This window comes from Pelodiscus sinensis, chromosome 1, assembly GCF_049634645.1.
Source record: "Pelodiscus sinensis isolate JC-2024 chromosome 1, ASM4963464v1, whole genome shotgun sequence".
Lineage (NCBI taxonomy): Eukaryota > Metazoa > Chordata > Testudines > Trionychidae > Pelodiscus > Pelodiscus sinensis.
In genome coordinates this window covers 283286816-283313278 of record NC_134711.1, presented here as the reverse complement: position 1 = coordinate 283313278, position 26463 = coordinate 283286816, and positions in this window count along the sequence as shown.

Here is a 26463-nt window from a genome sequence, read left to right as displayed (position 1 = left end):
CATGACAATGACCCAATACCATGTAGACCATCCCTGATAGATGTCTATCTAACCTGCTCTTAAATATCTCCAGAGATGGAGATACCACAATCTCCCTAGGCAATTTATTCCAGTGTTTAACCACCCTGACAGTTAGGACATTTTTCCTAATGTCCAACCTAAACCTTCCTTGCTGCAATTTAAGCCCATTGCTTCTTGTTCTATCCTCAGGGTATGTCTAGACTACATGGCTCCATTGATTGAGCCATGTAAAATAGTTTACTTGGCATAGTCAATGAAGTTGGGATTTAAATAATCCCCGCTTAATTAAAATAAAAATGGCCACCTCATTTCACGGTTTACCAGAGCGGTTGACAAAGGCTTCCCTTGTTGACCATTCCACGTCTAGACTGCCGTGTTGTGCCGGGTCAGCTGATCATCGGCAAAGGGCGGTGGCCATTTTTATTTTAATGAAGCAGGGATTAATTAATTCTCTGCTTCATTGACTATGCCGAGTAAACTATTTTGCATGGCTCCATCGATGGAGCCATGTAGTCTAAACATATCCTCAGAGACTAAAGAGAGCAATTTTTCCCCTCCTCCTTGTGACACCTTTTTAGAAACCTGAAAACCGCTATCATGTCCCCTCTCAATCTTCTCTTTTCCAAACTAAACAAGACCAATTCTTTCAGTCTTCCTTCACAGGTCATGTTCTCTAGACCTTTAATCATTCTTGTTGCTCTTCTCTGGACCTTCTCCAATTTCTTCACATCTTTTTTGAAATGTGGTGCCCAGAACTGGACACAATACTCCAACTGAGGCCTAACCAGTGCAGAGTAGAGCAGAAGAATGACTTCGTGTATCTTGCTCACAACACATCTGTTAATGCATCCTAGAATCATGTTTGCATTTTTTGCAACAGTGTCACACTGTTGACTCATATTTAGCTTGTGGCCCACTATAACCCCTAGATCCCTTTCTGCTGTACTCCTTCCTAGACAGTTGCTTCCCATTCTGTATGTGTGAGACTGATTGTTCCTTCCTAAGTGGAGCACTTTGCATTTGTCTTTATTAAACTTCATCCTGTTTACCTCAGATTATTTCTCCAATTTGTCGAGATCATTTTGAATTATGACCCTGTCCTCCAAAGCAGTTGCATGTTGCAACCTCTCCCAGCTTGGTATCATCTGCAAACTTAATAAGTGTACTTTCTATGCCAATATCTAAATCGTTGATGAAGATATTGAATAGAGCCGGTCCCAAAACAGACCCCTGTGGAACCCCACTTGTTATACCTTTCCAGCAGGATTGTGAACCAGTAATAACTACTCTCTGAGTACGGTTATTCAGCCAGTTATGCACCCACCTTATAGTAGCCCCATCTAAACTGTATTTGCCTAGTTTATTGATAGGAATATCATGTGAGACTGTATCAAACACTTTACTAAAGTCTAGGTATACCACATCCACTGTTTCTCCCTTATTCACAAGACTTGTTATCCTATCAAAGAATTCTCTTTTAATAAGCGTACTCTCTATGCTGATATCTAAATCATTGATGAAGATATTGAACAGAACCGGTCCCAAAACAGACCCCTGAAAAGAGTTTGGTATCTTGGTTGGTTTTGAGCAATCATTGTATTACCTAACCTGCCTTATTTAATAAGGGACTGCTTTTCTCCATAGTACATCTTCCCCTCTCCCTACCCCTCAAAAATTGTAAAAGCCCTTATTCACTTTGAACTCCTTGGTTAGCATTTACTCATTTTGCTTTTTTGTTGCTCTTATCCCCCTGCCCCACCTAATTATCTGATTTACTGACTATATACTCATCTTGTTTATACTTTTCCATCTCTAGTATAGTCTATTTTAAAATCTTAGACCATTGATCAGTCCCTTATTTTGCTTATTTCTTGTGTTCATCTGTTTTATTGAAAGTCTATCGGGCCTTAATTATAATGAATTTCAGGAATTCCTAGACTTTACCATGCTGATACTGACAGATTGTAATACTTTCCCCCATCACACCTCTTCCTATATCAACCTAATCCTGCAAGCATCTTCTTGTAAGGGTCTGTTTGCTTCCTTAGTAGTTCCATGCACAGGCCTGAGTTCTTATTTTGGGGAATTCAAACTGTACATTTCTGAAATCTAAAATCTGCACTGCTGTATCCCAGGAACTTATTCTTTACTCTGTCACATCCAAGTATCCTGTAGTCACTGATTCCCAGCCTCTCAGTTTCTTCCTGTCAAAATGCAGTATTAGGCTTCGTTTACACGGCGAGATCTTCTGGCAAAAAATATGCTAATGAGATGGTGACTCATGCAAATGAGTCCCGCATTAGCATATTAGCAGTGTAGATGTAGCCTTACTGTCCTCAGTCACTGGTATCCACCTGCTAGATCTTAACGTTGTCTCTATGTAATGTAGTAATCTCTGGTTATGTATGTTTGGTTTGTTTCTGATTATGTATTATTATTTCTCATTTAGTAGTCTCTGAATGCTGGGTTTTATTCTTACTCTTCCCCAGGCTTGGTGTTCTGGAGCAGATGTCCATGGTCATTTCTCTTTCCTTTTTCATCCTTTGTATCTCTAGCTAAATGTTTCACTACCACAATCTTCACTGTGGAGTCACAGCTTGTTGAGATAGTAAAACATGCAGCACCCCTAGTGCTTAGATTCTATGGTCTCGGTGCTATGAGGAACACTAAAGTAGATTGTACCCTTCTATAGTGATATTCAGTTTATAGTAGTTAAGTTTCAATTATGCCTACTAACTCTTCATCAGTATAATTTCATGTATTTATTATTATAGTTATTAGTACTGTAGTAGAAGCCCCAACTGAGATCAGTTCCCCATTGTGCTAGGAACTAAACCTACATGTACAGTAAGAGATGGTCTGAGGCCAGTAGAGTTTACCAGTAAATATTTTTCTTTTTTTTCTTTATCCTTATAAAAATATACCAGAGAATATACTAATGGATTCAAATACTGCATCAGCCCTATTGCATTGATTTCTACTCCTCTGGTAGTATTCATTTTACAAAATGCAAATGGATTGTAGGATTCCTTCATATCACCCCCAACTCCATGAGCCTCTTTATTAATATATTTGATCCCTCTGTGTGCCAATATTATAAAATCCTTCTATAAATTCCAGTGCATGCACATTTCATCTTAATCAGAAAATATTTTGGGAAATTTAAAAACAATCCCAAATTCTTTGTTCGTGTCCATGAAAAGTTAACTGTCTCTGGAGGAAAAAGAATAGGAAATTGAATGAAAATCTCCTATTGACTGTTGAATACCAAAAACTTCAGAGTCTCACAGGGATAGTTATTTAACCTCAGATGCTTCTCTGCTGCTTTAGATATAATCTTGTATTTTTCATTTTGTATCTGAGTGCACCTAATTATTTCTACAAAAATAGAACATATATGTGCATATAAATTATAGATTAGGGATAAGGATACCCTAGCAAGTTGTTCTGTATAGTTCAGTTACCTTTTTCCATTCTATTAGTTTAAGTTTCACGTGATATAATCTGTCTTTAACTTCTTCCAGAATTGCTTGCATTATTCTTTACTTGCTCTTTTTAAAGCATCCTCATATGAAAAGTTATTTACTGTGGCACTTGCACTTGCTAAAACTTAATAGGAAAAATCCTTGTAAGCAGCACCATGGTATCTGTCAATCTCAAGCAATAATTTTGTTTCCAAAAAACGTCTGATACTCTTTTTGAAAAAAGATGCCCCGTTGATATGGAAATTGCATGTGTACTGTTCAAATGGACAGAAAATGAGAAGGACCAAATTTAATTCTGGAGCTACCTGTAACTTCCATGACTTCATAGCTTCTGCCTGAAATTAATTTGGCTCCAAATTCTTCTGCAGGATATTGAAAGAATGAATGATACGGGTCTTACTGCATCGAGATGTAGTGCTGACTCTTCTGTGTCACTTCTGGACAGTGTGGTGAACCCTTGTGATTTTTAATGGGAGCCTTATGATAGAAGGTGTTTTTCTTAAAATCACAGTTCTGGAGGTGTATGATCTGGTAAGAATCACAGATTTCACTGAAAAAAAAAATGGAATAAGTTTCCAGTTCACACAGTTATGGACGAACACATGCAAATATGACTTGAGTGCACCTAAAGTCAAATCAGAAGGCAAAAACCCAACATTTATAAGATTTTTAAAAATCTCATGATTTTTAAGCTAATCTCTTTAACGTATTGGGGTTAACTACTGCTTTTGGACTGTTTGGGGCTGGTCCTTTATCTTCTCAGTTTTTCAAGCTTTTAGCACAGCTGCCGAGAACCAGTTTGTTGAGTTCTATGGGAGCTTGAGCCTCTGGGCTAATTCCTTTCTCGTTATCTTGTAACCAGGCCTGCTGATGGGGGGAGAGCAAAGGGGCAATTGTCCCTGGGCCCAAAGATTCAAAGAGGCCTGGAACTTGCAGCCTTGGCAGCTGAAGCCCTGGGCCCTTCTGAATAGCTGTAGGAGTGCTCGAGTGTCCTGCAGCTCTGAGGGCTGGAGGGAGGGGAACCAAGTGCTGACTGCCTTTGGCCCTGCCCCTTCCACCTTTGACTCCTCCTCTTTTGGGGGTATGGAGCTAGCCCCCCACACCTTTCCTCGGGGCTCATGGTGGCTGTCAGCCCTGTTGCTTGTAACAACTCTCAAGTATTTGCTGTTTTACCTTGTATCATTCTGTTGTTTTCCTGTTTGTTTCATAAAGGCCAAGTTGATGTAATGAATACAGTACATGAATAAAGTAGATATTCCACTAACTGGGTCACAATGCAGTATTCATAAATTATTACAGAGCAGAACCACTGGCACCCGTTTGTTGTTAATATTATTAAAGCAGTCTTTTTATCTTAACAAATATCTGTTCCATTTTCCATGGCACATGAAAACAGCAATTTTCACTGTTAAACTATCTTTGGTAAATTCCTATTAGGCCAGGAGTGTTTTACAATATAAATTGCAAGTTTCATAGGAGTATTAGAAAGTAACACAAATTTTGCACTGCTCCAAAATTCATGAATTTACACCCAATATTATGAAATAGTTGGAGGTTTGTGTGTGTGTGTGTGTGTGTGTGTGTGTGTGTGTAAAGGGATATTACAGCAAGATTTTCTTTAAACATGGAACTTGGTTGCTTAACAGCTATATAAAGGGTGGCCACATTACAGCTGTGTTAAAAAATAGATGCAAGGGGAAAGCCAGGCCCTATTGAAGTCAGTTGGAGTTTTGTCATTGATGTCAATGTGGCCAGATTTGAGCTGGACTTTGCAAAAGCACCAAAAGTATAATAAGCACAGATGGAAGAATACAGATATGCTTTATTTTAAAAATTGTCATCTGGACCTTCATGTGTATTCACAGTCTGCACACAAACCCATTGCGAATCCCAGTTGACCTGCTTTTTTCCTGCCCAAATGAGATTCAAAGGTGTGGAACCCAATTTTCTCCAGACTAGTAGTAAATCATGGTCATTATTATTATTGCATATGCCCTGACATCGTGCTTGATGCTGAATAAGGGCCACACTAAAGATATACAGCTTCCTGTTATCATAACTTAAAGCAAGGTGAGGGTTTGGTTGTACCAGGTAAATGGGATGTGCCTGGGATGGAATTGCTTCTCATAAAACCACACAGAAAGGAGACAGAGTTACCACACAGGTGAAAGGGGCTGCCACAGCCCTCCATACTGTTTGGGACTGCTCCATCCCTGAGCCTCCCATTCCCTAAGCACCCTTTTGGGGGAGGAGTGCCCCCTGATTTGTATGGGGACGTTGCTGGCTGTTCCCCTTCATCATGGAGGGAAGAGAAAGTGCAGTTTACTGCATTCCTCATTCCGGCATGGGGCCTCCCCCAGTTGGGGGACATGCACCCCTCCCATGGCTGTGCCCATTGGAGCTTCAGTGGTCATGGAAAGGTGTTTTTTTTACCTGACCCCAAGCTACTGCCATGAGAGAGGGCTGAGGTTGTCCTTTCTGCCTGGAGCAGCCTGCATGCCGAATCCCTCATCAGTCTGCACACAAACCCATTGCGAATCCCAGTTGACTGAAGAAAAACAAAAATGAATTGAGTTAAGGATGGGTAAATCTTCTAATGTATATCTGTATCTATAGGCTGCTATAGCTATCTATATAGAGAGAGGGAATTTGTGATGAATGTATTTCATTCACAATGGTTTTTTATTAGTGGAATTTTTTGAATGTCAGCATTTGCAATGCAACAGTTTTGTTAAAAATTTGATTTCATTGACAATTTCAGAAGGTTGACCAGTCCTATTAATGACATGCACGCCCTCTTCATTAGAGTGTTGCGCTGAGTGTGCACTGATGAGTGAGAGGCACTACAAATATAGGCTGATTCGAAGACAGGCTCTGAATTGTATGAGCCATCCTTCCCCGCTCAAGTGTTGCTATTACAGTTGTATCTGTGGGCATTCACCGATCTGTACTTTCCTCTTAGAGCAGAAGCACAAAATATAAAAAAGTACATACAGTAACAGTATAAATCTGTGTAAATGGCAAGAGTGCAGAGTGAGAGTCTACAAATGACAAAGAGAGAAAGAGAGAGAGAGCTTCTGAGTCTGACAAGTTGCTTCAAAGTTAACTCCCCCATCACATGCGTTTATATAACTATTTTCAAAGATGACATTTTGAGCTTCATGTTGCTTTAGTCAATGACGGGTTTTAGCGGGGAAACAACAGAATTCAAGTTCGGCTCAATTCAAACACATAAAGTATTTTACCGTCTTTTACTTTATCTCCCCTTTCGGAGACAGCATAAGAGAAATATGTTCGGAATGATAGCATCTGTGAGAATGCATGCTTTTTGTTCTTCCTTTTGTTCTCCTCTCTCAGAAAAGCCTGGTGGCAAAGATTGCAGGAGCACATTTTCTACTACTCTTATATAAATATGAACTACTTATTGCACACCTCCCAGTGTGCTGGAGGGAGCCTCTAGACTGTCCTAGGAAGGGGTTCTGCCCCAGAGAAGTCTGAGGAAGGAATTGTTACCAGTATTCCATGACTTCACCTTTGCTTCAGGACAGGCAGTACGTTCATGAAGCCCTTAAAAAGATGCAGCTTACTTCCCACCTTCCAGCCAACTACTCTAACCAGTGACTATAGGGCAGGGTGTCACCAAAGGTACGTCTAGACTACAGGCTTTTGTCGACAGAAGTTTTGTAGACAGATACTGTCGACAAAGCTTCTGTTGACAAAGAGCGTCTAGACTACATTCAGTTCTGTCGACAAAGCAAGCTGCTTTGTCGACAAAACCCTGTAGTCTAGACACAACCCTAGATGCAATAACACCTTCTGTCGACAGAACTCTGTCGACAAAAGGCGTTATGCCTCATAAAATGAGGTTTACCAGCGTCGACAAAACTGCTGATTTCTGTCGACATTATGTTGACAGAACTCAGCAGTAGTGTAGACGCAGGTTTAGTTTTGTCTACAAAAGTCCACTTTTGTTGACAAAACCCTGTAGTCTAGACACACCCCAAGTCTCATCTCATTCCCTACTCCTCTTTGATCTTGCTCCTCTCTCTGAAGAATAGACCTTACACTCTGCTCCAGACCAAACCCAAGAGCCCAGGTGGCACAATCAGAGGGTGAATCACTGTACAACTGAATAAGACAACAGGGCATCCTACCCCCATTTAGGAAAGCCAAACAATGATTACAGTAGTTTATTGGAATAGGCATGGTCCAAGCATAATTTTTTTCAGATCCAGTACAAACTTGTAAAATGGGCCCTCTCCTACACACTAACCACAATTTGCAGCCTGGGCCAGGCCCCAGTAAAGGGTACTCTCCCCCTCACATGGGGGCCTTGGGGATAGATCACACCTAGGCACCAAGATCTGGCTGTCCGTTTTATCTGATAACTGGCCTACAGTTATCTGCACTGCAGCTGAGAACATGCTTCTTAGTTCAGCTAGACAGTCAAGGGATAGTTGTGCTCCAACAAATGTGCTAAAAATAGTAGTGTAGCTATGACTGCTTTGGCAGCAGCTAGGGCTAGTCATCCAAATATGTACGTGGTAGCATCGTGGGGTTTGTAGTCAGGAACTATTACTCGAGTTTGTGTATGTTTCTCTACCCATGTTGGGATAGACAATAAGGGTACATCTAGACTACTGAGATTTTCTGGGAGACTGGAGTTATCTCGGAAAAGCTCTATGTCATGTCCAAGGAACATGTCTGCTTTTCTGAAAAAAATTTCAGAAAAGCAGATGTGTTTTTTCGGCATCCCTGTAAACCTCGTTGTATGAGGAAGAAGGTATGTTCCAAAAGAGGGTTTTTTCCTGACATTTGGCCTTGTGTAGCTGGGCCAAATGTTGGAAAAGGCTCTTTTGGAAGAAAAGCGGAAAAAAAGACACAAATTGCAGTTTGCAATTTGCGTATCTTTTTCCGACTTTTCTTTGTAGGGTAGACATAGCCTGAGACAAAGAGCGTCACTAATGACCCCAAAGAACAGGGAGTGTACTTGAAATTAGGGATGTGAAGGAGTAGTCGACTACCTGACAAGCAGGAGCTTATCGGGTAGCACTATTGACTACTTAATCACTCCCCACCTTCCCTTGCACTCTTAAAGGGACATTGAGGAGCTGGCATGCAAAGATGCTGGCTCATTCTCTGGTCCCCCGTCAGGTCTCAGGACAACTGTCACACTGACACTCAACATTATTAAATGGGACACAGGAGCGGCAGCCAACCCCTGACCCCCCTCATGCTACCACTCTATTACTCCCCCCCACTTTACCCATATGCATGGTATTACTCCCCCTCCTCCCATTTTACCTATGGGGAAACTGAAGTACAGCAGTTAAGCGACTAAGATCACATTATTTTTTTCATCAGTTATACATTTGAATAGTGTTATTAAAATTAATTGCTATGTATGATATTTACAATCTTAACTGTGTCTCAATTTTTTTCTAGGTATATAAAATAAGCAGTGTTCATAAGCATGGGTAAACTTCTCTGTCTAGGAAAGTCTATTAGAGAACAGTTCCAAAGTTTGTTATGGGTGTGTTTGTGTGCGTGAGAGAGAAATGATGGGATTTTTTTCTAAGTGCGGCTCTAGCTTTTCTTTTCTTTTTTTCTTTTTCTTTTTATATCTGGCCCACCAACTGTACTGGCAGAACAGAGAAGTTTCCAAAGGCTGCTGAAGACAGTATGCAAAGCAGCAAAGATAATAAAGGAGCAACAAAGAGATGCACACAGTATATTTTCAGAGCAAGGTCACTGTTCATTAATATTGCTACAGAAAGCTTAACTCCACACAGTTCTCTTCAAGTTCAAGTTATCAAACTGCATGATACTCAGAGTCATTGTCTGCATACAGAGTGGTATCATTAGACTTTTGGCTGATAAAACTGGGATAGCTGGCTTAGCCTGCTCAGCTTAGTGGCATTTCTCTGTTTGGAAATAACACAAAAACTTTGGAACACTATCTCTGATCAATTCCAAAATTTCAAGGTGTTTTCTAGGCATCAGTGGTAAGAACCTACTGATGAAGGAAAGAGGAGAGAATGGAGGCCCTGGCTTGGCAGTGGGGGGAGCCTAGCATGAAGGAAGTGGTAGGAGAGAGTTGAAGGGAGATAGGAGGGCAGCAAACAAGGAGTTTGGAGGGAGAGAATGAAGGGATGTGCTCAGCCTACAAAAGCAAAAAAAAAAAAAAAAAAAAAAAAAAATTGAAACCCCCCCCCCCCCAGTTCAGTAAACTACAAATTTATACTCCAAGGACCAAATTCTGACCTGTGTGTAACCAAACTCTAATTTGGCCCAAATTGTCGCACTTTCTTGATAAGGATGGGACATTCTCCTGTCAGCATCACCAGTCAGACATCTCCTAACCCAAGCCATCCTCAATTTAAATATAACCATCATGGAGCTTTCATTTCCATGCTGGAAAGGACCCTCTGAATACCCACTGCTCTTATAGATGTGATGCTCTTATATGTGATGCATGATCCGAGGGAGCAGCACTTACAAACTGAATATTAGGAAGTTGCAGCATTCAGTATCAATTGTGGACACAGTGAAATGACATGGTCCAATGGACAAGTATTAGTTGGAACTAATACTGAATTCTAGAGCCCTGTACTCAAATGGGCAGTTCATCTGAAGTGGAACTTCTCATGTGAGAAAGGGATGGATCAAGCTGCATATGACTAACATATCAGAATATTTGTTCATTTTCTAAGTGAAGGCCATTTGGACTAGGTCATGAATGGCCATTCACACCACTCTCTCATAATTGTTACAACTGTGGGATTCTGACTGCAGGACTAGATCCCTCTAGAGGTTTCTGGGGGTACAAAACACCTCAAAGCACAGGGGAAGGAATGGGGGTGCACTCTAGTTGAGTGCAAGAACTTCTGTTATCATGAACTCTGTTCCCTGAGCTGAAATGTATCCCATTGTACATGGCTTTAGCCAATGAGCTAAACTAAACAGAGGCCCTCAAAGCAGCATATCAACATTAAAGAAATAGGTCTCACAGCACCCCTCCAGGTGGCTATAAGCCATTTAACTCTACAGGGGCAGAAACTGAGCCCCAGAAAGATTCCTGTGACTTGAGACAAATCACACAGGAAGTGCCTGTCATCTCTGGGAAAGCAACCCAGATGTTCTCCCTTTTTGGCATGTGCCCTCCACTCTGAGGCCATTCATATGTCCTCTTGCAGCCATATTGATATTTTAAACAAAACAGCTATTGTGTATCAAAAGTAAGTGTCTCTTGGGAAATAAGTTTAGTTTGCATAATCGTGAGTGAATTCTCACTTGGATGCCTGCATCTCACTCACAACTGATTTCTTCATAAGCATAGGAGGTGTGGGAAGCGCTATGTAGCAAAGCACATAAGAGCATAGATTTTGTAGGATGAGGTTGCATTTATAAACTTAGGCTCTGTGTTTCAAGTGCCATAGGGGTGTTTCTGTCCTATCAACTGCTCATGCTGCAGTAGGCTGCTTTGGTTGCCCAATACATTCTAATTTATCTCTATCCTTCCTTCTGGCACAAGACATTTAATTGCTTCTATGATTTGGTCAGCTCACCTACTGCCTTACTGTTAATAATCCCACCAGGTATCACACAGAATTAGAATAATGGGCCAAATTAAGCAAGTACAACATCAGCCAACAGAGTTCCACCTGCTCACACCAAGTCTGAATTTTGGCCCAAACACTTTGACCAGTCCCTAGCTAGGGGAAATAATCAGAAGGACATGCATCAGCTGCATAAGAGCTATGGGAAATGAAATAGTTCCCATGGGGAAACAAAACCTGACATGCTAAGTTTGATTAGAATGTAGTAGTCTGTTGCACCTTGTGATAGAGTGAATTACGAAGAAGCCACAGGTGTAAATGACATGAGCCGTGAAAATGTGATTATGAGTGGCAAAATGACGACTCTGTGTCAATAACACAGTCCGCGTGAAGTGCATGTGTTAAAAATTTCAAGCTGGTTAGCAACTTGAGCTGTCACAAGGATTTCTGGACTGATGTGATGTTTCATCCTTAACAGATAAGAGGTAGTAATACTAAATAGTTTTGTGATTTTTTTTAAATGCTTCACAGACATTAATTCCTCCAATAAACAAATAGGTAGGTAAGAGCCTAATATGCTATTGGCTTTCCACAAATAACAATTTATAACTAGGTAGGTAGATATTATTCACCACATTTACATATGAAGAGAAGAGAACATAGAGCAATTAAAAGATCATAACAAAACAGATATCAAAGACTGGATTAGAATTCTGAAGCCCTTACTAGGTAACCAGGTTTTGATCAATGCTAAATTGCCGTCCTTTATGCCTAGAGTAGGAAACAGTTTCCCCAACCTGCAAGAATTTCAGATTCTGAAATATTTTCCCATCCCATATTAGGATGAAAATCTTGAATTGTTTTACAAAATGAAAATTTGAAAAAGAAAGTCAAATCAGGTCTATCAAAATATTTTGTTTTGATAATTTTGAAATGCTGCCTTTGATTTTGACCTTTTAAAATGTTTTTACATTTTTTCTATAAATTAACTTAAATTTCAAAATAAAAAGTTGTCTTAGCCTGATAATAGGAATTTTTCAATGTAGAAATGCTGAAACAAGCCACTGTGACACTTAGAAGCCTTTTTTGAAATTGTTTTTTAAAATACAGGTGCATAGTTTGTTGTTTTCAATAAATGGCATTTTGGATACAAAAATCCTAATCAGCTCTGTTTACATCATATAACCATGCTCTTCTTTCCAATCTGCCTGATCCCTCTTTATCTTTTAGTCATTCTGTTTAAATGTTCCCTTCTGGAAGCTTTTTTCTAAGACTTAGGTGTTGGCATATCTGAGGCTTTAAAAGTTGTATAAAATACAGAAATGTTTGGAGTATTCCCCTTTTAAAATTAAACCAGTAAATTAAAGTAATACTGCAGAACACCAGGAATACATCCAACTCATTAAGTTTACACTTTTTTTATTGAACACAGTCTTAAACTAGTTTGATTGAACACTAGCATAGGTAGGTAAAACTGGTTTAGTTAACTATATAGATGCTAGAGAATCTGCCAACCAAAACCTAATCTGTCCCTCAAGATTTTTCAAAAAATGTTCTATATTAGAATTGATAGATGAATTACATCAGCTAGCAAACGGTGAGAAATTGATATGGATGCCTGTGTTTTTAAGGGAAAAGTCCATTTTCCAGTTAGGGAAACCATCTTGAGTACATTCAGAGTGGATGAAAGGCTACTCAAACAAAGCTTGGACAGACACAATGATTTTATCTTCCTAACGAAATGGGGACACTACTCTCAGAGCTAGATTGCAGCCCATCCTGTACACTATGCCAGAGAAAAAGAGAGGCGGTGGGAGAAGAACAAGGCCTCCTTATTCCCCAGTGTTATCTACCCATAAAGAGCAGAACAGAGGAGAAAGCATCTTTGAGTTTTCTGTTTCCAACTGCCATGCATGTGGGTGGGAAAGGAAGGAATCTCGACTCTTCCTTTACAGTGCACTGGCTGCTGTTGCTGCTCTAGTACGCCAGTAGATTTATGCTGCACTATGATCACTATGTCCCCTGTCAAAGCAGCTGGAAACTGAGAAGTAGCTTTTTGACTGAGCCCAATACTCCCTCCTGTCTGCTCTTGGGACAGGGCAGCAATGCACTAGGCTTATGGAAAAGTCACAATGGACCTCTTAGTTGGGCATCACCTGGCTGTATTAATAGGTTTGTGATATGACACATGCTATGATGTCATTATTGAAAGGAACTTCTTTCAGAGACTGCATTTCTAGCCAACATACACTGATCTTACTGAGCCTTTCCTATGTAGCTAATGGGCCAGACCCTTTACACGTGTAAATAAGACTTGCACCATTAAAGTCAATGAAGCTATGCTACTTTACACCGACTGTGTTTGATGAGAGCTGGATTTGAGCCATAACTGGAGAAGGGAGTTTGACTTTAAATCTAGCTTAGTGTGTTACGGGGTCCGTGAGCCCACCCCGTCCTGGGCAGTCACACTACCACGGTTGCCGCCCCGGAAGGTCCCAGTCTCTGTGCCGCGGCGCCGGGTCGGCCCTCCCGGCGGTTGCCCAGAGGATCCCACGAGCAAGGAGGTGAGGGTGGTCCGGGCCCTCCCTCTCTCCAGACCCCAGCCCAGGGCCCTAAGGTGGGGGAGATGCTCTTCTCTCCCCCGACCTGGCTGATGGGGCACGGAGCCGCAACGCATCAACCCTCGGGCTCCAGCACACCCGCCCTGGGCTGCTTCCTCACGCCCTCGCTCGTCCGCTCACCAGCCGGCTGGTCCCGCCGCCTCCTCGGTGTCTCTCAGTCTCTGCCTCCAGCGTCCTCCTTCTCGTCCTCCCCCTCTGCTTCTGCCTCTCCTGACTTTATACCTGGGGAAGGTGCCGCCCCGCCCCTCCAGAGCACCCACACCTGTGCTCGTCCACGGCTCCAGCTTCTCCTCCCCAGCTGTTTCCCCTCACCCCCAGCGTCCTCTCCATCTCCTGCAGCTGTGGGGCATAGGGCTGGCTGGGGCGCCCGCGGGGCTGCCCGCCCCGAGGCTGGTGGGGTGCCGTTCCTGCCCTGTTGTCCCCACTAACCTTGCCGGGGGGGGGGTTCTTCCCCCGCGATGTCCCGGGCTGCGTCCCTGGAGCCGCCAGCCTGGCGGCATGTCCCGGCTGCCCTGCTGCCTGCGTCCCCGGCGGCAGCGGGTCCAGCCGCGGCGTTTCTTTCTGCCCCGCTGGGGGGGCCCTCCTCGATGCAGGGTTGCCTCACCCCGTCACCGCCCTCCCCCGTGTTGCTCGGGGTCCCGCCAGCTCGACCGCCTGCCGAGCGGCGCGTCCCGGTTACCCCACCGGACGCGTCCTCGGCGGCGGCGAGACAAGCCGCGCCGCTTTCCCCTGCCTCGCTGGGGGGGGGCCCTTCTAGTGCGGGGTTGCCTCACCCCGTCACATAGTGCTTTTAGCTTTTATTAGAAAATGGTCTTCCCTCTTTTTCCATAGGTTTCTCCATGCCTTTGTGGACTTATGCCAGGACAATATTCTTGCTGAAGTTGTCAATTAGATTTTTACTCTTCTTAAATTATATTTATTGTGACATTTTCAACAATTGCTGTCACTTGGTTAAAAAGCTAGTGCATGTTTTAGCCCAGTCGTATCAGGTGTTGATTCTCCATTGCTCCCATTGACTTGAATGAGAATTTAGGATGCTTGGAGCCTCACAAGAGGTGTTTAGTATGTTTCAGGATCTAATCCAATGAGATACTCAGGACAAGCCTAATTCAACTGAGATTAAACTGGAACTTTTCCAGGGGAAAATGGATTAGGATAATGGTTAATTTCCCTATATTTCATATTAGCACATTTTGGCTATGTCTAGACTACATGGCTCCGTCGACAGAGTTTATCTGGCATAGGCAAAGAAGGCAATGTCTCGTGAAACAAGGTTTACCGGAGCGGTTGACAAAGGCTTCCCTTGTTGACCATGGCACATCCATATTGCTGCGCTGTGCCAGATCAGCTGATCATTGGCACAGCATGGCAGCCATGTTTATTTTAATGAAGCAGGGATTATTTAAATCCCCGCTTCTTTGACTATGCTGAATAAACTATTTTACATGGCTCCATCAATGGAGCCATGTAGTCTAGACATAGCCTTTCTGCTAGAAGAATTTGCCATACTTTACTGAAAAACCAAGAAGTTGCCCAGTACAAAGTACAAAAGATACCAATTTTGGTTGTTATATGCAAAAATATGTTGATCTATACAGGAAGGTATATAAATCTTAATGATTTGTTTCGTTAGCAGATCCCATAAGAACCAGAGTCTTATCTGGTGTGAACTGGCTTAGTTCTAACGACTTTTATGCAACCAGGCCAGTTTACGCTTGCAGAGGATCTGGACCTACACTCTACGGCAGTCACTCCACACACATCTGAAATGTTCCCTGCCAGTATATGTCTAATGCTTCCCATTTCATATAACTAGTGGGGTACTAACTGAAAGTAGGAAGAATTTGATATGTACAAATGGAGATGATTTGTCTCCATACTCTAGTCCTTCACTTACTCTCTGCTCTTCTTATTCTAACTTGAATGAAATCATGGGACTTCTGGTGATGTTTCCTGATGATTACGTTTGGGACTTGATGCTTAATATGTCATACATCCTGTACCTGGTACAGTAACAGTAGCACTTAGTTCAGAAATAGGGAGAAACAGCAAATGGTCTTCATATCCAGTGCATTTTTGAAGTTTCCTTTCTTTACTTTATTATTTTTAGGAGAAAAATTAAATTGTGGCAAGTCTATGCCAGGATTAGACTCTTCACTGAGCAGCTCTGAAAAAAGGACTATAACTGTAGTTTTGCTAAGAGATTAATTGTAAAAATGAGAGGTAGGTGAGGTTAGCATTTCTATCCCCGGTCAACGCAGGGTTGTTCACTTTGGTGTATTTGGTGCTTTGCCCTGCCTAGTATTAAAAGGCTCAAGTAATGGGGCTTCTGCTGCTTCCCTGGGGAGAAGATTCCAGTCTTACTGGGGCAGATTCTCTTCTTCATTTTCATGAGTGGAAAGGAGCCCAAGCAGTTGAAACAGAAGGGGGAGAGAAAAAAGGAATAGGGCGGGTTCTGCTTCCTGGATCCTGCATTGCATGTCTCACAAAGGTCTGTGAGGTCAAGCCTCCGTGGTTTGGGGCAGGAGCTGGAGCTAGAATGCAAAAGCTATGTAGGCATATGGGATCAATTGGGTTTAAGTGCCTAAACACCTCTGAGGATCTCAGCCTTGCTTTCTACAGCATGCACCTCTGCTGACCCTCCAGCTCTACAGTTGGAGGTCTGAATTGGAGTTAATGGGGCTTCAAACAGCATTAGCACACTTAACTATGCTTTGTAGCTGTAAAGGAAAGTCAGTCAGTGACAGTATGATTTCTGCCAGAGCCCTGCAGTTGGGGTGAAAAAGAAACACAGGTATCCTTGGGCAATCCTCTGGTTTGAGGGCATGTCCATTTCTGTTATGACAGGGCAGGGGTAAACACTGAAGTAATGAAGAGGTAACTCTACTGAAATTCATAGGATTTCCTTCCCTAGATAGGAAAACCTGCATAGGGGAGAACATGACCCATAGTGGTGAAATTCTTTTCCTCATTGCCAACCTTAATTTGTCCTTGCTTGTTTTTATTCCACTTCTCTTCAATAGCCATGGGCAACGAGCAAAGATGAAGGGGTGGTCCCACAAGAATAAAAAGCAGGGAGTATTCTGGAAGCTTTGTAAATGGAGGATGTGTTTTAAATATCATGCTTCGTCTGTATCTAATGTGTTAATGAGGGGATTCATTTTAAAGAGAGTTTAAGAGCTCCTCATTCCACAGACACATACATCCAAAACAGATGGCAGCCAATGGCTAGAGCCCTGCAAATCCATGGATATTCCCCTTATATATATATTCCCATGGATGTGGAGGTGGATATTCACAGCTCATTTGTGCAGATATGAATGCAGATGTGGATTCAAATTTTGTATCTAGAACCCTGCAAATTTATGGGTATCTGTTTCATATCTGTGGATATCTGCATCTGTGGGTGTGGATGTGGATATCCATGGCTCGTTTTTGTGGATGCAGATATAGATACAAATTTTGTATCCATGCAGGGCTCTACCAATGGCAGCTACATCTTTCTGTATAGGGAATGATTGGGACTCTGATTTCAGATACAGAGGGTAGGACTGCATGGCGATAGCTATTTGCTTCAACTCTTAATCACAGCTGAAGTAAAACAATATACTCATGTTTCTGTCTCTTATAAGAAGGCATTTTTCAAAGATGTTGTTTTGTTTCACTCATTTTTCTCCTCCTTTCTTATGCCCTCCAGTTACTTTTTATTTTCCTTCCTGCTATTATCTGTGTCCTTCTCTGTTTTTCATTATAATTGCTGCAGCATTCTGATTCTGAACACTTAAGCTTTAGCTTTGCACCAAAATTGCACCAGTTACATCTTGCTATTGGAATTAACCCTCTGTCTTCTCATCTGTTTCAGTAGTTGACCTCTTTAGTTGTCAATTTAACATTTTCATTCCTTGCTCGTTGTCATTACTTTACTGATTCAACCTCACTAACGTTTCACTCTATAACCATTTTATGGAGAGAAAAACTGTGAACAATTTGGAACAGTAAGTTCATCCACAATGCTTTAAAGCAATTATCTGTTTCCCTAAAGGGTTATTTTTCAAGGCTAATCAACTAATACACCAGAAAGAACCACTTTGTTTTGTGAGTCAGTAGGTAGCTCTTTCCCCACTGAATCACCAGTGACCTATTGAGAATATAAGGTGGGAGACTGAGTCAGAAGTCTAATCAATTTTAGCTTTTATTTATACAATTTCACACAGAATATTTGTCACGTATAGTGTCTGAACATATATTTGTGTGGAACAATATCAAAGAAGGTAGTGTGCCCAAATTATCACATTCTGGGAACTGGGAAGTTCACCTGTAATTCATTATAGTTCATTCTGCCTCTGAACCCTGATCTTAGAGTTGTCTTTACCCATATGCAGAATAGACAGCTGTGCAGGCACCTGAAAGTTTTGGGCACCACAGGGTCTTCATATTCATCTATATGCTCTTTCTATCCCTACTCGGTGGCTTTTTTCACTAAAAAAGGACTTTTTACAGGCTCTTGTGTTTGTTTACCACAAAGCTTCCAGGATCTTTGTTGGGCAGTAACATCATCTGATGCAAATCAGAACATCTTTATGAAAGGAGAAGAATTGGCAAAACCACACTCATGCCAGCAAAGCTGTGGTCTGAATGTTACCTTATCTAAACTCATTTACTAATCATAATTCTATATAAAAGAATAACTAACAAAGCTCTTAATCTTACCATTCAGCAATTCATCATCTTTATCTTTCAATGCTATATCAGTATATTATTACAGTTATGTAATACTGCACCTGAATCTATTTGAGGGAAAGAGGTTGTAGAACACATTATGGACCTTAAACATCAATATTTCTTTACCATCTACAACATGGGTGTTTTCGGGGATTTTCCTCACACAAGGTCCAAAGTCCTATGCTTGTGAACATATTATTAGTAATCATCTCTGTTACAATTTTGAGGTGTTTGTGTTTATAGCTTTGATATTGAGTTAATGCAGAACTACCTCAACAGAACAATGATCCAAAACCCAAGTCAAGAAGAATGTTTTACTGGATCTACTATATTTGGATTAGTGGTTAATACCATGATATTGTCCACTACAGATCATGAAAGAGTCTGGCTGTTTACACATGAGTAGTGGTATTAAGTTTGATGTCATGACCAAAATTCATTATAAGCACATGTAACCTGCTCCTCCCTTCAGTTTTAATTAACTTTAACTTTCCAACTAAGATGTTACTGTGTTCCATTTCAGAGGCCATTGCATTCTAGAGATGAATGGAACAATTCCTATAAACACATAGTCTATATTGCTCTCAGATCACTGGGAATTTCCTGTTGGTCATGGATGGACATGAGCTTATGATTTGTAAGACGCTTTGAGAATCCCTGAGACTAAATACGTGTAAGATGATTAGAAAAATCTTCTGCTCTGTTCCCTTAGATCAGGCATCATCCCCACTTGTTCTGCTAGAAGCATATGGGTTTCCATGTGGAAGACCAGTGCCTGTAATCTTTGCTTGGCTCTTCATAGGTCTGCACTGATAAGAATTCCCTGGCCAGTATCTATCCTCAAAACCCTTTTTATATGGGTTGAATAACTCCGAGATGGCTTTTCTCAGAAGTTTGTACAACCTCATATGTATTTAATGGATAGCATTTAAAATGTCTGTTTTTTCATGATGAATTACCCCTATAAATAAAAATGTTTGTATAGAAGACAGAAATAGTGTTCACAATTCACTGATTTTTTTCATAAACACTTGAATTTTTCGCTATGCTATGTCCTCGGTTATGATTACTGTTCCTGAGCCTAGTCTTTTAAGCACTCTGCACACAGAACTCCAGCTGAAGTTAACAGAAGGTCAGTATGCAGAACTCTTCCAGGTTCAAGCCCTCTCTCAAAAACTAGCTATCCTACTCTGCATGGAAACCCTGCAGATTCTGTAATATCACAAAAGCTTTACTTTGGGTTGCTTTCTGCCTGTAAACAAGATCAAAGACAGCATGCTGCAGGTTTTCTTTTTGTTTGCTGTCTAGTTGCTGTCACCTTATTCTGTTCTAACTTGCCTTATATTGTATCTTGAACATCATCTCTCACAGCACTCCACAATTTGGAGCCGCTTTCTCTGTGTGGTAGATGATACCTTCAAGTACTTTTTCCTATCAGTATATCACAGTTACTGAGCTCAGCTAGCTAAGATAGGTTACACTTCTACATTCATTATAACTGTCTTTTTTTTCAAGACTTCTCTTATGAAAAAAGTGTGATTCTATGCTTCCTCAAGGGTAAATTCCCTTTTTCCCCTAATTGATACAGTTGTGATCATTTGCTGTAGTAAACTCTCTTATCCTTTTCTCTGGAGAGTAAATATAATTTTGTCTTGATGGGTATTATCAAAATTGCCTTGAATTGCCTGTAATACTGATGAAAAACATTGCCTATTTTAAAAGTAACTAAAAGCCAGTTTTAGAGGGGTAGTTGCAATGGTCTATATCTGCAAGAACAATGAGGAGTCTGGTGGCACCTTAGGGCACATCTATACTAGGAAATTATTTTGAAATAACTAAATTTAACTTAATAACTCTTGATTTTACAAAATCAAAATAACACGTCCCCACTACAGGGAAGCCTTAAAATTAGTCCAAGGCAGGCTCCATTAATGTGGATGCACTACCTCGACTTAGAGCCCCAGGAAGCATTGGGGAGTAATTACTTTGATTGACTCTGAGGAGCAGTTATTTCAAAATAGCGGCACCAGAGCATCCACACTAATACTATTTCAAAATAATCATTCCAAAATTACTGTTATTCCCCAAGGAAAGCAGGAGTACACATTTCGAATTAACGGCCCATTATTTCAAAATAACAGGCTTGTTAGTGTGGATGCTCTGCTTATAAATTTGACCTACGGGGATTATTTTGAAATAATGCCCTATTATAGACCATGGCTTAGAGACTTACAGATTTATTAGGGAATAACCTTTTGTGGGTAAAACCCACTTCATCAGATGAATTGGAGTGAAAGTTACAGAAGTAAGAGTATATAGAAAATATATGTAAAATCTGTTTTGTTTTGTGGCTCAAACAATAAATGTGTCACTGAAACTGTTCAGGAATTTTCCAAAGGATTCCAACATGACAACTCTTAGACAAGGTCAGTTTTTAAATCTACAGACAAAACATGCAAAGTAGATGAGTGCGATACAAACTATCCTGATCTGCAAAATCTCTCTGAATCCCAAATTCCACTAGAGGCCAAATTATACCCTCAGTTCCATGCATCTCTCCTAAAAAATTAAATCTTCTCAGCCAGATCAGATAAGCAGATGTTTTTCAAAAGAGCTATCCTTACTTCCTTCATGTCTAAATTTAGACCATTGTCTTCAATGCTTCATTGGAGTAGCCGAGGAAAGAATTTAGCATAAGATTCATTCATTTTTAAAGTGTTGATGGAGTTGCAGCTGCTTTCACCAAGCCTGAATTGCTCCTTTAGAAAAGAATGATTCTGACCAAAGACGAAAATTGAGAAGCCAGACCAGATAATACAAATATGTAATCAAAAGTACTTTATTTAATCTAAAAGTAACTTCTAATTTATGCTTTACTTATATTTGTAATACATGGTATTTCTTTATCACTAGCACAGATGACTAACAGAGATAGGTACAGAAATCTTCATATGAATTAAGAAAACACTATTCTGAAATATACTAAAACTTTTATTAAAGTTTTACAATATGGGCCAAATTCTGCTCACAGCTACATTTGACCATTCTGGAGTCAATGTGTTGCACAGAGATAATGGAGAGCTCAATTTCTCCCCAAGAATCATATTTTTTCACTGCTAAAACCCAATGAAATTAGGAAATAGTATTAACAGTGACTTTTTAAAACGTCCCTGTGTTTAGGCCCTGAGAGTCAGAGTTAGAACCCTATGAGCAGGCGCAGATCTACTCTGCTGATTCAGACCAGGTGGTTCTCATAAGTGCTCTCTTAGCGAGGAAAAGGGAAAGGGATGTCTCAGCAACTCTTCAGTGCTTTACATATGATCCAAAGTGCAAAATGCATCACCAGGAACATAATAGAAATGGTGCTACTGTTGTGAGTGGATGAGTTTGATTTAGCAGCACTATACACTCACTTTGACCGAATGTGAGTGACTACATGAGGTACACAGCAGTGAAGAATCAGGCCCTGAGTATCCAGCTCCTTAAGTGAATAACTTGCCTTGGAGACAACAGGGACCAAAGTGCTGAACTGTTTGCAAGTGGTTTCCAGTCTCAGGGCTTTGTTGCTGAGTTTAAGACATACAGGCAGCAGAACAAAAATAGACTCTAAGAAGAGAGTGAATTTGGACAAGAATCCAGGTAGCAAGCCAAAGATGTGGAGCGGTGGGGGATGAAACAGATGGGTATGTTAGTTTACACACACATTACTAAGAAATCCTTGGCTTGTCCCGTAGGGCAATTTTCTGATTGCTTTTGCAGCTTTCTGCTGCATAAGGGCAGGTCTACACTTACTGGGAGATTGATGCTGCAGCAATTGATTCCCCGGGGCTTGATTTAACAGGTCTAGTAAAGGCCAGCTAAACTGAGCACTAATCACTCTCTCGTTGACTCCAGTATTCCATCAGAACGAGAAACATAACAGGAGTCAATGGGAAAGTTTCTCCCGTCGACTCTCCTGCAGTGAAGATCCCATAGCAATTCCATTTATAGTATAGGCAGTCCCCGACTTACGCAGTTACGAATGGGGCTTTTCTCGCCCCGGAGGATGTGGGCGGTGGGACTGCTCAGACGCGCCGCGGTCCCACCACTCGCATCCTCCGGGGCGAGAAAAGCTGCTCTGCGTCTCCCTAGTCTTCTGGGGGAGCCCCCCAGAAGACCAGGGAGACGTGGAGCAAAGCTGCGGAGGACACGGGCAGCGGGACCGCCCAGACGCAACTCAGTCCCGCTGCCCGCGTCCTCCGTGGCTTTGCTCCGCGTCTCCCTGGTCTGCTGGGGGGGGGGGGGCGCAACTAGTGCGCCCCCCCAGCAGACCAGGCTTTTCTCGCGACGCCTGGGGTAGAGCAGCTGGGGCGCAGCCGGTTGGTCCCGCAGCACCGCTCCTCGGCGCTACTGGACCAACCCGGCAGCACCCCAGCTGCTCTGCCCCAGGCGTCCCCAAGTCAGCCGCTGCTGAAACTGACCAGCGGCTGACTACAGGAAGCCCGAGGCAGAGTTGCTCTGCCCCGGGCTTCCTGGAATCAGCCACTGATCAGTTTCAACAGCGGCTGACTTGGGGACGTCTGGGGTAGAGCAGCTGGGGTGCTGCCGGGTTGGTCCCCACAGCACTGAGATGCGGCGCTGCGGGGACCTACCCAGCAGCGCCCCAGCTGTTCTGTCCCAGGCATCCAGATTCAGCCGCTGTTGAAACTGATCAGCAGCTGATTCCAGGAAGCCCGGAGCAGAGCAACTCTGCCTCGGGCTTCCTGTAGTCAGCCGCTGGTCAGTTTCAGCAGCGGCTGAATCTGGACGCCAGTTCCAACTTACATACAAATTCAACTTAAGAACAAACCTACAGTCCCTATCTTGTACGTAACCCGGGGACTGCCTGTATGTCAATTTCAACTATGCTATTGACCTTGCTGGAGTTGCAGAACTTGGGTCAACATTTCCCCTTAGTGTAGAACTGCCCTAAGTTCTTTAAGCCACCTGAATGCTTCCCACATACTGGAGCTATGCAGCAGCCTGCTCAGGATCATTATGTTGTAGAGAACCCTATGTTTTGGCTGCAGTGGCCACCTGTGGCCAGTCCATCACCCAGACAGCCAGAGCACAGCATACTGCAGTCATACCTTCTTGCGTCTCCCCATCGTCCCTGGATATCTCCGTGGTCTGAGGGTGTGTGGCACAGAGACTATTGCAGTATCTATGTGCCGCAGAGGGAACCCTTTCATCCTGGGAGTATTCTCTGGAGCCCACTTCTGACCTCTTTATGCTGCTGCTGTGATACAAGGAGTCTGAGGCAGAAAGGGGAATTGGACTCCTGAGTTCCTGTTATTGTATTCGTTGAAAGGAGCAGTTGGATTAAGACACCGCCTTCTCTTTTGAACTCGTCTTATCCTTACTGAAATCACCCAGGCTGTACTACGCTGGATATCTGAGAACTTCAGAATAGATGTGCTATTTCATTCTTTTATTTTGTTATAATACATGCGACCTTCAATTGCTTTCACATTCTTTGTACTCCGTCAAGAAAATACTGTGCTGTATGGCTTAGCTGTGATTTCAATAAAAAACATACCAACAAAAAGACTGGGACAAAAGCAGAGCTGGCAATAACACCCAGAAGTGCTAGATGTAAATCTGACTGCACAAAGCAGAGTTCAGTTAATGTCACTGCCAAAACCCATCATGTGTTCTCTATACAATTAATCTGGAATGAAGCTAAATTGAGTTAGTGAGCCTCTCCGGTGTCTCTATTTCCCTAGTTATGTGTGTTAGGTGAATAGGCACCTATTCTGCAGCTACAGACATTTATCAATCCCATAGATTTCTCAGGGTCAGATCTCAGCTGGTGTAAATGGCACATACTGATTTGCATCTATTTAGGCTGTGAGCCATATTCTGTGCTCAGTTCTGTAGGGAATTTCGTGATTGGTGAGGCCTCCATTCTGTACCTGTTTATGAATTTATGTTTGACTGTGTCCAGTTTAAAATAAACATTGCGAAAGGTAGTTTTCTGTAACTTCCTTATAACTGACTTTATTCCCTCTTTATCTGCTCTGCTGTCTCTAACTTGTTTTCATTCAGATTAGATGGAACCCTGCATATGTCTGCTCTAATTAGCAGGTCCGGGTGTGAATGAAAATGTCATCCTTCATTGAGAGAGGCCAGGCAGCAAATCTCTCCTGATTAGCAGCAGTAGTAAGGACCAAGGGAGGAATGAGGAACTGCAAACTGTGTTTGTAGGATGCTGATCAAACCACAGTGAAAACCTGCTGATTCTCCACTGACATCCCACCAATGTGGCTGCATTTAAAAAAAACGTAAACATGTTTTTTCTTATATTAGTTGTTGCATTTCTTTACAGATTTCCCTACTTTTCTATTTTGTAGTTCACACATTACAAGCTGAGAAATGTTGGGATTCTGACTACTTATTCACTGAAAATAATGGAAAAATTCTACATAAGTTAAACACACACACATGATTTGCTCACAAGAAATATCTGACAAGCTCCAGTGAGCAGAGAGTTCACTAGTAAGCAGACAGACTTATTTTGATACAAGTGCCCAGAACGTAACCTTACCTTTACCCTGGCATGTTCCTGCTCAGACTTGCTCTTGAGGACAACTTAATTGCCCCCTGTGGCACACTGTGCATAGGTTCGCAGAATTGTGGCCTTTGTGTTTGACACTTCATGTGAAATGTGAGGCAGACATCCTATCAAACCAACCTTCTTATCTGGGGAAAAAGACAGTCCAAGAACTGGGTCTGATTTATTTCTTGCATTTATAAAAGCAGAGGTACAGAAAGATTTTAATCGTGTTGTGGGTTTAATACTGGCAGAGAAGGATGCATTAAAATGTCACACTCTCTGCAACATTTATGTAAAGAGATAAGGGGACTTGTGGTCACTATTCCAGTCAATTTCATTCCTACTTATTTCCCTGCACAATGACCACATAATTTACAGTGCAAGGGATAATTTTACCCTGAGTGGAATGCATGAGGTTGAGGAACTATAAAGCAAAAAGCAGCAGTCATGGAAACTATAAGTGTTTAACAATAAGAAATACTTTCCCAGATATAACTCTGCACCTGAAAATGAATATTTATTCCTAAAATGGTATGTTAAATCATGCTTCCTTAATATGTATTTATATATTTCTTCCTCAAGAAGTCTGCCTTCAAAAGCAGCAGGAACTGACATCCTGTCTTGCAACAAAGGTGACACCTCATCAGATGCTTAGAAGGAATTTATACAAGACTTTGTGAAGTTCCTAAAAAATAGCAGGCATTCTTCAGAGGAAGGCATCAGCATTTCAAGACATAAAATAAACCTGTTCAGTGCTTTATAGGAGTTTGGAAGAGTCTAAAATGACTTCTTTTAAAAATGTAGACTCGCAGCTTAAGGTTTCTGTTGTATCCCTCTAGCTAAAAGTTTGTTTATAACATTTCTAAAGGCAGGCCCATGGAGCTCAGGTTAAATCTCAGACACAGGTAAGTTTTATTTATAAAACTAAAGTAATGAATTTTTTTTCTCACAACTCTATTGACACCAAAGGATGCCAGTGATGAATACCATCTTAAAAACAGCCAACAGGCTTACCACTCAAAGAGTGAGGTTCTGATACATGAATATTTGCTCCCTTATCAGATTCCCAACCTCATTCCATTTGTCCCAAGCTTTGCTCCATGAGGACAGAGCTAGAGACATGCACAAAAATCCTTTCCACCCAACCCCACAGCATCAAATGCACATCTTTACTTCCCATCATACAGGTCTTGTTTTAACAAGCTACAACACTGACACTTCCAATACAAATCTTTCCAATGTTTCATCTGGTTTTTTTTTACACATATCTGTTTATACATTCAATATAAACAGTCTATTTATTTCTATTGAAACAGAGATCATTATTTGCTTCCTATTCAAAACACATTCTATCTCGGATATATATTGGAAACAAATATTTCCCAGAAATCAGAGTACTTCTAGGTTGGATTTGAGTTGTGCCTTTGAGTAACAAAAAGTGTGGGTTGGGGTAGGTAGGCATTGACTATTACTGGAAAGGA